This window comes from Cupressus sempervirens, chromosome 7 (assembly GCF_028749045.1).
Source record: "Cupressus sempervirens isolate cs-2001-9-10 chromosome 7, ASM2874904v1, whole genome shotgun sequence".
Lineage (NCBI taxonomy): Eukaryota > Viridiplantae > Streptophyta > Pinopsida > Cupressales > Cupressaceae > Cupressus > Cupressus sempervirens.
In genome coordinates, this window is record NC_143124.1 from 486,225,082 (window position 1) to 486,240,454 (window position 15,373).

The 15,373-nt window shown below is 29.7% G+C and overlaps 1 non-coding gene across 1 annotated transcript; it reads left to right on the top strand.

Annotated features, from left to right (window-relative positions):
- The first annotated feature begins 2,768 nt into the window (after nt 1-2,768).
- Nucleotides 2,769-2,840, top strand: TRNAI-UAU (transfer RNA isoleucine (anticodon UAU)). The gene has a single exon. It is a non-coding gene; the product is annotated as a tRNA-Ile (tRNA).
- The last annotated feature ends 12,533 nt before the right edge of the window (nt 2,841-15,373 follow it).

Consider the following 15,373-nt stretch of genomic DNA (forward strand, 5'->3'; position numbering starts at 1 on the left):
TAGATTAGTTGGAAATTCATCTTGCCTTAGTTGGGGGCTTTTCTTGGGAAAAACTAGGATTTGTAGGATGGGTTTTGGAAATTACAAAAAAATGGAAAAATCTGCCAAATATGGTAATTTTCAAAATTGTAATAAAGAGTAATTTTCTTTCATTCTAAGATAGAATACAATTGGAGAAGTTGAATGAAGGATCTGGTATTCTAAAAATCTATGTTTTGTTAATATTTTCTAAGTTATTATTTTGAAGGGTTTGGGCTACATCATTTGGTATTAGAGAGGGAAGATTGTTGGGAGAGGAAGAGGAAAAGGAAGAGGAGGTTTCACTCCAATGAAAAGATTTATGTTGCATATGTAGAGGAAGATTGAATAGATGAATGAGTGAATGGATAATCAAGAAATATGAGTAGCACAAGGAGAGGACAAATTAGATGAAGAGGAAAATTGTGTTGAATAGAGTTCAAGATTTTTTTTTACAGTGTAAATAAAATGTTAACATTTTCTTTTCTTGATTATATTTTATATTCTGCCACATATATTTCCAATGTCTTCGACAAAATTAATTGAGCCAAAGGTTCAATAGACATTATTCAACACATTCACCTCTTGGTGATTGTAATGGGTTTGGACTTGTTTAACAAAGAATTACAGGGACAAGAAATTTGGGTGTATTGTCATTCTTGGAGTTCAAGCATGTCGTATCGACTTTTTTGGTAGTCTTTTTTTTTTCCTCACAAAAAATTCATCCCATAAAACCATCTCTTAGGTCATGGTAAGAATTGACACAATTCAACGTGCCCTCTATACATCCACCATACATGGCTTTTGCATTCTCTTGACATTGGTATTATTATGGTGATTACATTTCATCATTATAGCAAGTGACTCTATTTTTTCAATGCACGCAACATAGTCTCAATTATTGTAGAGACTATGAAAAGAAAAACATCTAGCCGAGACCTAAAATGGCCTGCATACTATTCACGCTGTAATTCTCACAATAGTTCTTTTCCCTCAATTGCAAGTCAACTATCTGTTTCTTCAAGCTTGTAATTCCTCTTCTATAACTACTCTTAAAGATCTTATAGAAAATAATTACATGATGTAAAAAGTGCCTTTAGATAATCACATTTCCTTCAAAGTTTTTTAAAATTTCAAGCTATGATTCTTCTTTTTAATAAAATTTATTTTTTCTTTGGATAGTGCAAATTTTGATGACAAACCAAATTAGGGGTTTGAATCTTTATCTATAAAAGACATTTGTAAGTAGGTTACCTTGAATGGGATATAGATATGGAAATATACTCAGGCATTCTCTAAAAATCTTGGTTATTTTTCTAAAATAGTCAGATTTTGGATCCAATAGTTGTTATTTTTTTGTGGATACATATGACTGTTGGGAAGTACCCAATTGTGATAGCAATGTAAGCTACTTATCACATTTCTATATATATCCCCTGAAGCATTGTGACTAAGTACATGTAGCTATATCATATTTGATGTTTGTTATTATTTATTTATAATGATATGTTTTTTTGTTTTTTTAATAATTATATTTTTTATTATATCTAAAATATTAAAATATTAACCTAGGATAAGATTATAATCATAATTTAATATTTTATTGCAATTCTATTCATCATCTTAAAATAGATGATTCATAATATTATGTTATATGTTACTTCTTAATCATATTTGTAATAATAAATTATGTTATGTAATATTATAAATAATATTTTCTTTCTTTATTATAATAATTTTAATAATAATATTTCATAGTGTATTATTATTTATTTGATTAACATGATTATTATTATTGTTATTATTATTATATTTAATTTAAGTTTTTGTTTCACTTTGTCTTTAGGCTCTATTATCATTCAAATCTAGCTCAAAGAGATCATTAAATTATGGTCAAGAATATGAAGTTTATGGTTATGATCAACCATCTTAGGATCCATCACTGTATGGTTCTAGGGCTTATCCTATAATTGGGGTTATCAACAGTTGAAGTATAGCCACTGCCTACTAGACTTTACTAGTCCATTATTTCCTTTTGTTATATGTTTTAAAAGTAATTTATCATAAACATATTATTTAGTACTTTGTTATATTTATGAATTGGCACCACTTTCCTTGTTACTTGGAATAACTTAATTATAAAGCATTGATAAAAACCTTTTTTTCATGTGCCTTATTTTTGTTAAAATCCTATATTTATGTTGTTTGTAGACTAAGATAAAATAAATGTCAACATTAGGTGTAATGAACACTTTTAGCACCCACCTAGGCATAAGAACTAGGAAATATTTAATCCTTTGGCACCTCCGTATGTTAAAAAGTGAGTATTTTAATTGATTATGTTTCATAGCTTTTAATAAATGTGATTTTTTAATGGGATTTGATGTTTTTATTTAATGCAAAGGTGTATTCTCTTGACATAAATTGCATAATCATTTGAATCTTTTTCTGAGAAGTTAGCACGAGAAACAATAGTTGTCTATGGCCAAAGTGCTCCAAATTATATTTTATAAAAGTCCATCACTACAATAATTTTGAGAAGTTTAATAGACATGAAATATAATTTTAAAATCCTTGAATAGAAGAATTTAAAATTGTTGAAATTTTATTTAAAAAAATTCGATTATTCTTTTTCGTAATAACTAAAATTTGTGTTCTTTGAGAAGAGTATACCATATTACAATGACCATGATCATGGTAGATCTAATGTTGGGAAGACAACTTTGTCAATTTTTTGCATTATTCTTTAAAGGGTACTAGCTCAATGGAAGAGCACCTGCTTTATAAGTAGGAGGATGGTGGTTCAATTCCACCGTGCCCTAATATGACTAAATTAGTGATTAAATAAACTACCAAATATACTACCATATAGTACCCAAAAACTATCAAATATAGTACCAAATCAACCACCAAATATACTACCATATATACTACCCAAAAAATACCAAATATACTACCAAATTAATTACCAAGTAAACTACCAAAATTACCAAATAAACTACCATATAAACTACCAAGTAATGACAATAAATGACTAAATCAATGACCTAATGAATGATTAAAATAGTTTAGTCATAAATTTGGTTGGGAGATAAATGTCTGATAATAAACTACCATTGGTCATGTGATCAAAATTAGTCACATATCTACAATTTTTAGTATTTTATTTAGTAATATATTGTTGTTTTTGTACTAGTGAACCAAGAAGTCTATTGGTTGAATCCAACACACTATGCAAAGTTGAATAAACAAGTGATAAAACTGATGCAAAAGGGTCTAGTCAGGGAAAGCATGAGTTTGTGTGCAGTACCATTAAGAACTAGTTTCCTATTCCTCAGATAGAAGACATAATAGATGAATTAGTGGGGGCTAAGTACTTCAGCAAGATTGATCTTTGAAGTGGCTACCACTAGATCTGCATTCGAGAGGGACATGAATGGAAGACAACATTTAAGGCAACAGATGGTTTTTACAAATGGATGGTTATGCCTTTTGGGCTTTTGGATGCACTTAGCACATTTATGCAGTTGATAAATACAGTTCTGCAAGCTTACATTGGTAAGTTTTTTGTAGTTTACTTTACTGATATTTTAATCTATAGTATAATCAAGGAAGAACACTTACAACACCTAAGGATCATCTTGAGTGTCATATGGAAGGATAAGCTCTTAGAAAACTTGAAGAAGTGTAGGTTCATGCAAACTAGTTTGACCTTTTTGGGCTTTGTCATTTCCCAAGCTGGTGTTCAAATGGATGAAGAAAAGGTAAGAGAAATCCTAGAATGGCCTAGTCCTTCTAGTATAACAAGAGTATGAAGTTTTCATGGGTTGGAAACTTTCTACCAAAGGTTTTTCTGAAACTTTAGGTATTCACATGGACAACGGATGCATAAGAGAGTTTTAACTTGAAGAAAAAGATAACTGAAGCTCCTATATTGACACTTCAAAAATTTGACAAATTTTTTGAAGTAGAGTATGATGCTTCACTTATTGGGATGGGTGTTATTCTTAGCCAATTAGGTAGGCCTATGGCCTTCTTTAGAAAGAAATTGAATGAAGTATGAAGAATTATTCTACCTATGATCAGGATTGTTATGCAATTGTTCAAGCATTAAGACATTGGAGGCACTATCTAGTCCCACATGAGTTTGTGCTATTTATTGATCATATTGCTCTGAAATATCTCAACACACAAAAGAAGTTGAATAGTCAATTGCCAAGTGGGTATCTTTCTTATAGGGATATACCTTTGTCCTAAAGCATAATTCTAGAAAAAAAATTAGGTTTTTGATTCCTTGAGTAGGTACACTACACTATTAACCACAATGGAAATTGAGGTCACTAGTTTTGATGTTAATAAGGCCTTATATGAAACTGATGATATTTTTTTGGAAATTGTAGAAGAACTAAAGGCTTCATCTTCTAGTAAGTCAAATCATGTGAAAGGTGACTATTTTATGTAGGATGGTTACCTCTTCAAGGGTAAAAAACTATGTATGCTAGGTGAATCCATGTGAGAAAAAAATATCAGGGAATTTTATAGTGGCAGACTAGCTAGACACTTTGCAAAGGACAAAACAATAAACTTGGTTGAAGGTAAGTATTACTGGTCCTAGATAAAGAGGGGTGTCACTAAATATGTGGCAAGGTGTAGAATCTATCAAGTGACCAGAGGACATTCACATAATACAAGATCCTACATGCCTTTAGCACTACCCACCAAACCATGGACTGACTTGAGTATGAATTTTGTGTTGGGTCTCCCACACACTCAACAAGGTAATGATTCTATTTTTGTGGTTTATGATCAATTTAAAAAAAATATTCCACTTTATTTCTTGTAAAAAGACCAATGATGCAACTAGAGTAGCAGAACTATTCTTCTTAGAAGTTGTTCATTTACATGGCCTTCCAAAGACCATTACCTTTGATAGAGGCACTAAGTTCTTGAGCCATTATTGCAGGAATCTCTAGAGGAAATTAGGAACATGCATATAGTTTAGTAGTGCTTATCATCCTCAAAATGATGGACAAACAAAGATAGTCAATTGGAGTTTGGGAAATTTGTTATGTTGCATTGTGTGGGAGAAGCCTAAACAGTGGGACCTAGCATTGCCCTAGGTAGAAATTTCCTATAATAGTTTTGTTAATAGATTCACCAAAAAATCTCCATTTCAAATTTTCTATGGTCAAAACCCTCAAGGTTTTCTAGATCTTGTGTTACTTCCCTTCAAAGATAGAATTAATGATGATGGAGTTTCCTTTGTTGAACACCTTCACCAACTCCAACAAGATTTTAGACAAAACTTATAAGATAGTCATGCAAGTTTCAAGATAATTGTAGATGCTACTCACAGACAAAACAATATTTTCTATTAGTGACTTGGTTATAGTTAACATGATCCGTGAACAATTTCTTAGAGGCACCTATCATAATTGAAGTATAAAAAAATTGGGCCTTGCAAAATCATCAAAAAGATTAATGATAATGGCATTTCCCCTATTTTTAATGTTTCTAATTTATACACATTCCATGGAGATGTTTCCAATGTAGATGATGGCTAGGGAGTGGATTGGAATAATCACCTTCTCAATAAGAAGTAAAAGATTGCCAAAATTCTTGACAAGCAGACTACCTCCACAAGACATGGCCAACATAATAGATACCTGATATAGTGGGACAAGTTACCTAAAATAGATAGTACATGGTTATTTGAGTGGCTAGTAATATAGTTGGATTGAATAAAATTTTAGCAATTCATAGACAACCACTTGCAGGAGCTGCATTTCTTTCAAGCAGGGGAGAATGATGCATCAATTTCTAGGAATCATAACTTTTGACTTGGATATGGGTTTTGGCTGAAATTTTATAGGCAGCTATGTGAGGAGTTATTTGGATTGCCAATTGAGCTAAGCTCAATAGATGGTGATTTTATCATTTTTTTTGGGAGCCTAAAATATCGTATTGACCTCCAAAATTGGATGTTTGTGTTTTTTTCCAGATTTTAGAAAGTTGTTATTGTAATAAATTTGAAATTGTATTCTTGATTTCATAAATGAGTTGGCAATTCATCTTGCCTTAGTTGGGGGCCTTTTTTGGAAAAAATCAAGAATCATAGGATGGGTTTTGGAAATTACCAAAAATGGAAAAATTTATTTTTTCCAAAAATCTGCCAAATATGTTAATTTTTAAAATTGTAATAAGGAGTCATTTTCTTTGATTGTAAAGTAGAGTAGAGTTGGAGAAGTTGAATGAAGAATTTGGTATTCTAAGGATCTGTGTTGTGTTAATATTTTTTGCATTGTTATTTTGAAGGGTTTGGGCTACATCATGGGATTATACAACATTTATAAAATTTTACTTCATCACATTATAATTATTGAACGAGTTTAAATGAAAGCTCTCTTTTTGTATAACATGATGTTTATTGGGCCAATTTAATTGTAATCATTTTAATGAAATTCTTTCTATATTTATGTGAACTAAAACAAGATCATCAATCTTGGTTGAGGATTGTGCAAACTATACACAATCCACTCATGCGATTATAGACAACTGTATAGAATGTCTGATCAGATTTTGTTGTTTGAAAGATGGCTGGACTATGTGTTACCTCAGTTACACATCACCTTAAGATTTTTCATTCTCTCACTTCATAAACTCAATAATACATGATATTGTGACTAAATTTTCCTTCTCAACAAATAATAATTATTGTTTACCATCCTTTTGTTATTTTAATTCTTTTAGTAGACATGTTAGCTATATGCATGTTTATTATACATAAATAATTAGTTTTTATATTTTTATTAATTAAGAATTTATGTTTAATACTTCTTTAAATTTAGATTTTTATAATTCGTGTAATTTTATAATCAAAATGAAAATTAAAAAAGGTGTGAATTAAATAGATTCAAATTTATTTTAGTTATATCCTTAAGCTTTTTTCATTTTTTAAAGAAATAATAGAATGAATTTTTTTCTTCTTAATATGGTTATTTAATATTATAAATATTTTGGAATTTTATTTATACCAATTAAAAAATATAAATAAAAAATTTGATCTCATTGTTCAATATTCAAGATTTAGTTTAGATAGTTGAACAAGTGACAAAAACGTGCACTATACCTAAGCTAAAAATGTTCATTTTTACATGTATAAATTTAGATTTTTGAGATGAACTATAGTACTCAATTAAGAGAAGGAAACTTAAGTTTGATAGATTTAAATTTTGGAGATGAATTTGAATATTCAACTTAATAGAAAGAAGGTTTCAAATTTTTAAGTGAAATTTAGTACTCAATTAAGACATGAAAACTTAAGTTTGGTAGGCTTAAATTTTGGAGATGAATTTGATTGTTCAACTTAATAGAATGAAGGTTAAGTTTTATTATGATGATAGAGTATTTTGGTAATAGATCATGAAATTTGTGATAATTTAATTGATCCCAACCTCATCCCTTATGATGTCAAAGAAAATACTAAGGGCATAACTCTAACAAAACATAATGTATCCATAAATTTAATAAGAATGAATAATATGTTACAGTCACAATTTAATTTTATTTTTTTCAAATGAAAGAAATAACTCTACATAATTTTCAATTAAAACAATGATTTATATTTAAACATTTTGTTCTATGTACTAAATTTTAGATAAACATGTGAATTGAAGGTAATTATTATTTTTAAATTAGAAGATGATATCAAAACATATATTAGAGTGTACACTATTAAATTATATGAAATTCTAAACTTTTTAATAAAGAATAAGCTTCAAATGAAATGATTTGAATGAATATATTTTTTTAAGTGATCTTCATAATTCTTATATTCAAGAAATTATTTCATAGATCTATTGTTAGAGAAATTCATCATATAGATAAAATATATATATTAAATAAACAATATTCTATATTGACATTAACCCAATAAAATATAAAATACTTATTATATATTATGATATTTCCTTTTATTCTATCATAATATCTTACAACTTTTATTTCCTAATCAGAGTGATATAAAAATGTGTTCATGTCCATTCAATCATAAAAAATAATATATATAAAAATGTCAAATATCATAAGACACCTTCAGGATGGAGATTTTATTTACTTTTTGGAAGGATAGGAATGTTGTTATTTTTACTCACAACTTTCTTGATATATATATATATATATATATCAATGTTTCTATGTACACTAAAGCATGCATTTATAATAATGTCATGTTGATACGTTTTGTTGATTAAAAGGTTTGACTAGTTTAACTAAAATGGGGATATGCTTCTTGGTTGGACTACTCATTTGGAATTTTTTAAAGGTGCAATAAATAAAATAGTGATCCTTCCATCCTTAAACTTTGGCCTACATAAATACGGACATACTTTGAGTAACAAAGTGTAAAGTTTTATAATATTGTTACAAAACTTATCAATTGATGGAAATTATGTGGATTAGATGTTTATAGTTTTGGGGCTCTAGCCTTGGAAATTACTGCAGGAAAGAATAGTAGATGTGAGATTGAAAGAGCATCATATGAGGATTGTGGAGTGGGTATCAGATCTCTATGGTCAAGGAAGTTTTTTGGATGTTGCAGATATAAAGTTAAATGGGGAGCTTGAGATGGCTGAAATGGAACAACTGGTATGGATAGGGTTGTAGTGCATCCAGATCTAGCTACAAGACCCAAAATGAGGCAAGTGGTAAAGTTCTTGAAGCTAGAAGATCAAGTACCTAATATTCCTCTAGAGATTCACACCTATACCATAGAGTATCATCCCATCATTCTTGACCTATAATGAATGAAATTGATTAATTAATGAGGGTATGTTAGTTTGAGCTTCACTTGGTTTCAAGAATACTTTAATATTATCTACTTAACAAGGCCAACCACATGAAGTTGGAACCTTATTTGGCCTCACCACACCTCCCCCTAACATCAATATAAATTCCTTATTAACATCTATTTACGTACTTCATTCATTCATACATACATTTATGAATTATAACATTCAATCAATACAATCACATAACATTCATTAATATGACATAAAATTAATTAATACACAATACTAATCAAGACTTCATTAACATATAACAATATTCATAAAAATGACATAAAAATTAGTATTAATATCCAACATTCAAAGATAATTACTTAAAACAATGTTCTTTCATTAACCAACCTTTTTTATGGAATGGGGCTCCTATGTTGATGCCTTTTAGCCTATCACCCCTGTGGTATTTTATAGGGCACTAGTTGTGGCTTTCTAATACTTTATCAAAAATTGATGGATGTGTACCTAAATGATTGGACTATATATAACATGCTTAAGGACCATGTATTAAAACAAAGTTTATCAAACAAGGTTTATGAAAGAACAATTTTTAAAAATCATTTCTTCTTTTTGTTTTTCTTAGCTTTCTTAAGGAAAAGTGTGATAGGAGCATAAATATTTTCCTCATTCTCCTCCTCTTGTGGCACATGTAATGTCAAATTATGAACTCTCCTACTATTTTGAGGAGCATGAGGTTGTTGCACTAAAGGGGGCTCTATTGCAATAACAAGTAAATGGATTAAATTGGCATACTTTTTAAAAAAAACTAGTAAAAGTATTTCATTAACCGATATAACATAACATGCATTTTTCTTACCTAAAAATGCCACATCATGTACAATAACATTTTGATCTACTACCACCTCAACATGCTAAACACTTTGAACATGCTCCACTTGTTCACCATGATATTCGACATGCTCTAAAATATTCAAAAAGGTTACACGCCAAATTGCATTTGAAGATGTTAAATTCTATTCATAATTGCATAATTAATTTCCAATAGAAAATTAATGCCTCCACCATTATGATGCACATCATGGCCTTCATCACATGCGGGTTATGTGCTAGGATTTGAAGGCTGTAGTAAAATTTTATATGCATTATTATCATTGTTTGATATATAAAACAAAAATAGTTAATTTATGTTAGAAACTAACACCAAAAAAGAAATTTCTGAACTATTCAATTTGATTTACTTTTCATTTGACCAATTTACCCATGTCTCATTAGGTGCACTAGATTGTTGGTTATGGCTTTCAAATTCTTGGCATAGGTGTGGAGCCATGACTTTATAGCCTTCCTTCAAGGCAATTTTTTTATCTTCATCCATGTGATGTACATTGAATTTTGTGCCATGTATTTTTTGCTTAATATCATTAGTTTTGCATGTATGATTTGCTTAAACAAAAAAAATTTCAACATTATATGAAAAAATATATATGAAATTCTATTGTTGGTACTTACAAGTTGAGAGTGAAGATTCATATAGCCACAAGAGCTAAGTTTGTGTTGGACAACCTTTTGTAGTCTCAGTTCTGTAGCTTTTGATGTGTCTTTCAGTCTATCAAAAGTTGGAAATATGTTAGATTATACAAATAAAATGATTACTAATTAGTGCATAATTATATTCTACTTAATACTACCATGACATAACTTCCTTTTTCATCTTCTGGTTAAATTTATCTACCCTTTAGCCTCTTGTCTTTTTCATCTTCTATTATTTCATTCCACTCTATTGGTGTATCATAAGATGACTCTTGTACTTTGGGTTATTCTTTAGAGCTCTTCTATATTGGTCCCTTATAGTCTCTATATGTTTGGATGCTCTTTTAAGAAGTAGGGTATTGTCAAAACTATTATTTTTCCAAAGAGGTCCTCAAAAGATGTAATGAGCTGATTTTTTAATTCAAGACCCTATTCACAATACCTTTTTCTGAAAAAAAATAACATTGTTAAATCAATAACTTTAATATAGTACAATAAATGGAAGAAAAGAAAAATATTGTAGCAATGATATGAAACTATGTACCTTTTATGAATGGTGGGTCTAAATAGCTTCAATGTCATTTCAAAAAGAGTCTCATAGAAAACATCTTTTCCTACAAAAAGATCATGGGATTATCAGTACAAAATGAATTATGTGTAAGTAAACTAAAATTACACCATTAGTAATATCAATTTTAAAGCACCTAGAAGCTTTGGTAATCTTAATGAAAACACATTTTTTCTTGTTCATCAACAATGTCCCCACAAATGAACTAGTACTAGTCATAGGGCTTCTCCAAGAAACTGTTGAGCTTCGCTAGTAGTGGTATCTATTGCTCTATCAACTATAGGTGTATCTATTAGTGCACAAAATAGTTACATAAGTATAAATTTAATCCCACAAAAAGATGCATGATTAGCACATAACAAAATATAGAAAAACAAGGCTTTAGTAGTTGTACTTGGTATAGTTGAAGATGTATGCAAGCTCCTTGTTGTCGACAATATAGTCAGTAATATCAGAGCCGTGACCAAATGAGTCATCTATACTTCATCACGAGATGAAGAATACATTGTTAGCAAATAAATTTGCAATGGATAAAGGTCAAATGGAATACTACCTAGAAGCATCCAAAAGGTTAAGTGAATAGTTAAAGGTTTAAGGATTATTTAAATGAAGGTTGTGTACTACAAGCCTTACCATATTGACAACATGGTCTCACATGTGTCTCAAAATCTTGTAAGAAGAACACATAATATTTTCGATCATGATCCATAAGATACTATAAAATATAAGCATCTATTCAATTGCTATTATTGCTTAAGATTAATTACTAGTTACCTTAGAAGAATTGACTCTAATTATCAAATCATCTTTTAGTTTCTTTGTCTCCTTAGTTATGTTTCAGTTGAGGACAAGGTTAATAATTTTGTCACTATATTTTTTTAAATAAGCTTAGGGGCCACGAAGCCAAGGTTAGTGCTACATGCAATGTCATCTAAAAATGACGCTTGGATTTCAAAACACATTTGATATGCTCTCATTTGCACTTTTCCCTATCAATAATTATCAAGTTGTGACATCAATATTAGTAAAATTCCATCAAAATAACTCCCAAGCTATAAAGAAAACAATATAATAGCATGATATTTGTTTCTATATAATTTTTACAATTGCATTAATTAAGGTTTACAATTGTTGAAGAAGGGTTGTGAGGTACGTCCCCATCTATGCCTTGTGGTGTATCCATGTCACCTTATGAAAAATATTAGTAATTCTTAGCAAACAACAACAAAATGAAAGAAATAGACTTACTAAAAGAAATTATTAATAAAATAGTAGATTATATATTGGAGTCAATATTAATTGGAGGCAACTGGTTTAAATGTTATACTTACCAATCCCATGATAGTTATTTTTTTTTTGTATTTACATGATTGAATTGTAATCTATCAAAAGCTCATCCCTTGCACTTATCAATTTATCACACATACAAAAACATGATTTCCCTTGTGTGTCTCGAATATTAAATTTGGCCACTTATTAGTTGACACAAGTTGAGAACTATTTATAAATCTTGCAATATTCCTTGTTTATTTTGGCCTTCCATCAATATACATAGAAATCCTTTTACCTTGATTATTTTCTTGGCATTGTATATAATTTGGTGACAATGCATACCTATGGATAATTTTTATTATATTGCACAATCCATATCCAATTATTGTAATTGTAATAGGGTCCTACATACTCCTTCAATTCAATAACTTTATTATAAGTGGCATTTATGCCATCCATGAAAAATAGGCCTAAACCATGCAATGAAGATGGAGCTATGTGATATATCATTTTGTTTATAGTAAAATCAATGTTAACTAGAGGTAGTTCTTTGGGTACCCATTCTTTCTAAAGATATGTGTACCTTAAGGGAACCTTCCTATCACCTTCAATCTCATTATCATAATAATATGACCCCCACTCAACAATAAAAAATTGTATTCATTTATTGACTCTTCTTCCAATCTTTTGTCATCTATTTTAGACCTAGATGTCTCACTTTTGTCTTCTATTCTTGCATTTCCCTCACTTTGGGAAGACAGATCAGACAAATACCTATTTGGTGATACTTGCAATCCATAAAATGAGAGACATACTAGGACTAAAGTTAATGTTGATGGTAAAGAGAAGATAAACAAATAAATAATTATATCTATAGGGTCATTGACTTATACCTGTCAATTCATGTCACTATGCATGATCCTGGTCAATGGAGTTAAATAACCTTCATATGTAAATAACTTAACATAAATTAGCCAAAAATTACATGATATATATGATAAAAATTATGTAGAAGACAAAAATTACATGTTGCATTCATCGAAATGATTGTATATTTTTTAATTCAATACCTCCACTTTATGTGTGGTAGCTATGCAATATCATTATATATAATCCATGACAATGGAGTTCAACACATAATAACTTAATTATAAAAGCATACAAGTCAAACAAAATTCTATAAATAAATCACCCCATCATACTTGACATTAATCATACATAGACATATGTTTCATTGGTCATCATCTTCATCCATGTCATCATCATTATTACCATCAGTGTACTTTTCAATTTGATCATCATTGTCACCACCACCATCTTCATCACCAATATCATGACCATCATCATTTTAACCATCATCACCTTGATTATCATCATATTTATAATCATGATCATGATCTTCATCATCATCACCATCATCGTCAGCATCACCAGAATCGTCATCACCTTCTTCTTCATCATTGTGTAATAGTCATTCATAATCATCATTTATTTTGTCTTTTGATTCTTCAATATCTTCTTTTTCCATCACATTATACTTTACTAGCCTTCCTCTTGGATCATGTCTAACAACAAAGACCAACCCAGTTTGTGTGGAACACTGAAGTAAAACACTTTGCACTAATATATTTGAGCCCATTTTTAGACCAAAATTTTTGACCATATAATAAAATGGGGTCAAATTGGTCAAAATATGTTTTTTTAATACATGCCCATGTTGGTTGAAATTTTGACCAACATGAGCTTCATTATGTCAAAATAAAAAAAGCTCTTTTTTGTGCCCTAATTTCATTGTTATGTCAAGATCGAAAGACTTGTGTGCTTATTTCCTACATTGCGAGTGACATTTTCCTAATTGGGTCTTGAATCTAGCCTGCGTTGGTGGAGGCAAAGTAAATAAATTTTTGAATCTCGTATTTGAATCTCATATTTTGGTATTTTTCTTTCCGTTTGAAAGCTTAAGTGTTTTGAAACTGTGTGTATTTTGTGGCCAAGACTACGTGCCAATAGTGTTTGATAGCTTCAGTGAAAATGTCATGGTGGATGGGAGTATGCTAAACCTTGGCCTTTGGGATACAACAGGTTAGGGTTTCTGTTTCAATTTTACAGTGCCAAATTTGGTCAAAATTTGAGATAGAAGATATGATATCATGAGCTGTCCTAGTAAAATATTTCAAACCTATGTTTATTTTTCTAAATTTGAAACAATCTATCCTTGATGGGAGAAGTTTTAGTGTTAGTGTCGATAGTGTTCTAAAATTTTATTATAGAAAATTTAGACACTTGGTAAACTGCTTGCCAGTAAGGTCAGTGTGAGTATATATATTGAGGTAATAAAAATAAAATTGTAAACATAATAATTGAAGTATTTGAGTAGGATTCACATGGTGGTAATGAAGAGAGGTAAAAATTAATAAAAAAATACTTTTCTTCCTGAAATTGAATTCGGATAGTTTATACAACAATTATTTAGCAAAGGAGCATCTATTGGAAGTATTCCATAATAGTTGCATACAATCTATGTGTAATAGTGAATGATAAATTATATTTTAGCCTCCAAGGGTTCAAGTAGAGGGTGAAATTCCTATATGAGAGAAAACATTTGTTAACCCAAAGGAAACCATCATCAAATAAGTTTTTAGATATCAGATCAACTGTAGGAGAGTAGAAATACTGATTATGTTTTCAAAAATTGTGAGAATTTGTTCACAACATGAAATGTATTATACATGACTGGCAATAAATAAGCAGGGGGCATTGCATTATTTATGTGATAACTACATTTTAATGAAAAATGTCAAAAAAATCTATCAAATAAAGAATCCAGTCACTACTCATACAGACTTTTAAACCATAGTAAGAAGATTTTAAGCTATATGTTATGGTTTGATGTTTAAGGTTTACAAATATAAAGATTTCCTTTAGTTATTCATGAGAAAGAGCAGTGCAACTAAATAACTTGAAACTAAGCCTTTTCATTCAATGATATTGTTGGTAATAACAATTTTTATTCATCATGTATGGTTGTCCTATAGAATAGAACACAAAAATTAAGGTTTCAACCTTACAATATTTCCTATATCACAATTTATTGAAACTCTGAACCTGGTCCATATTGTAGATCTTCCTCACCATGGATAGAAGCTACCTTCAAGGTTTCTGTGTAGTCTAGCTATTAGATGCTCTA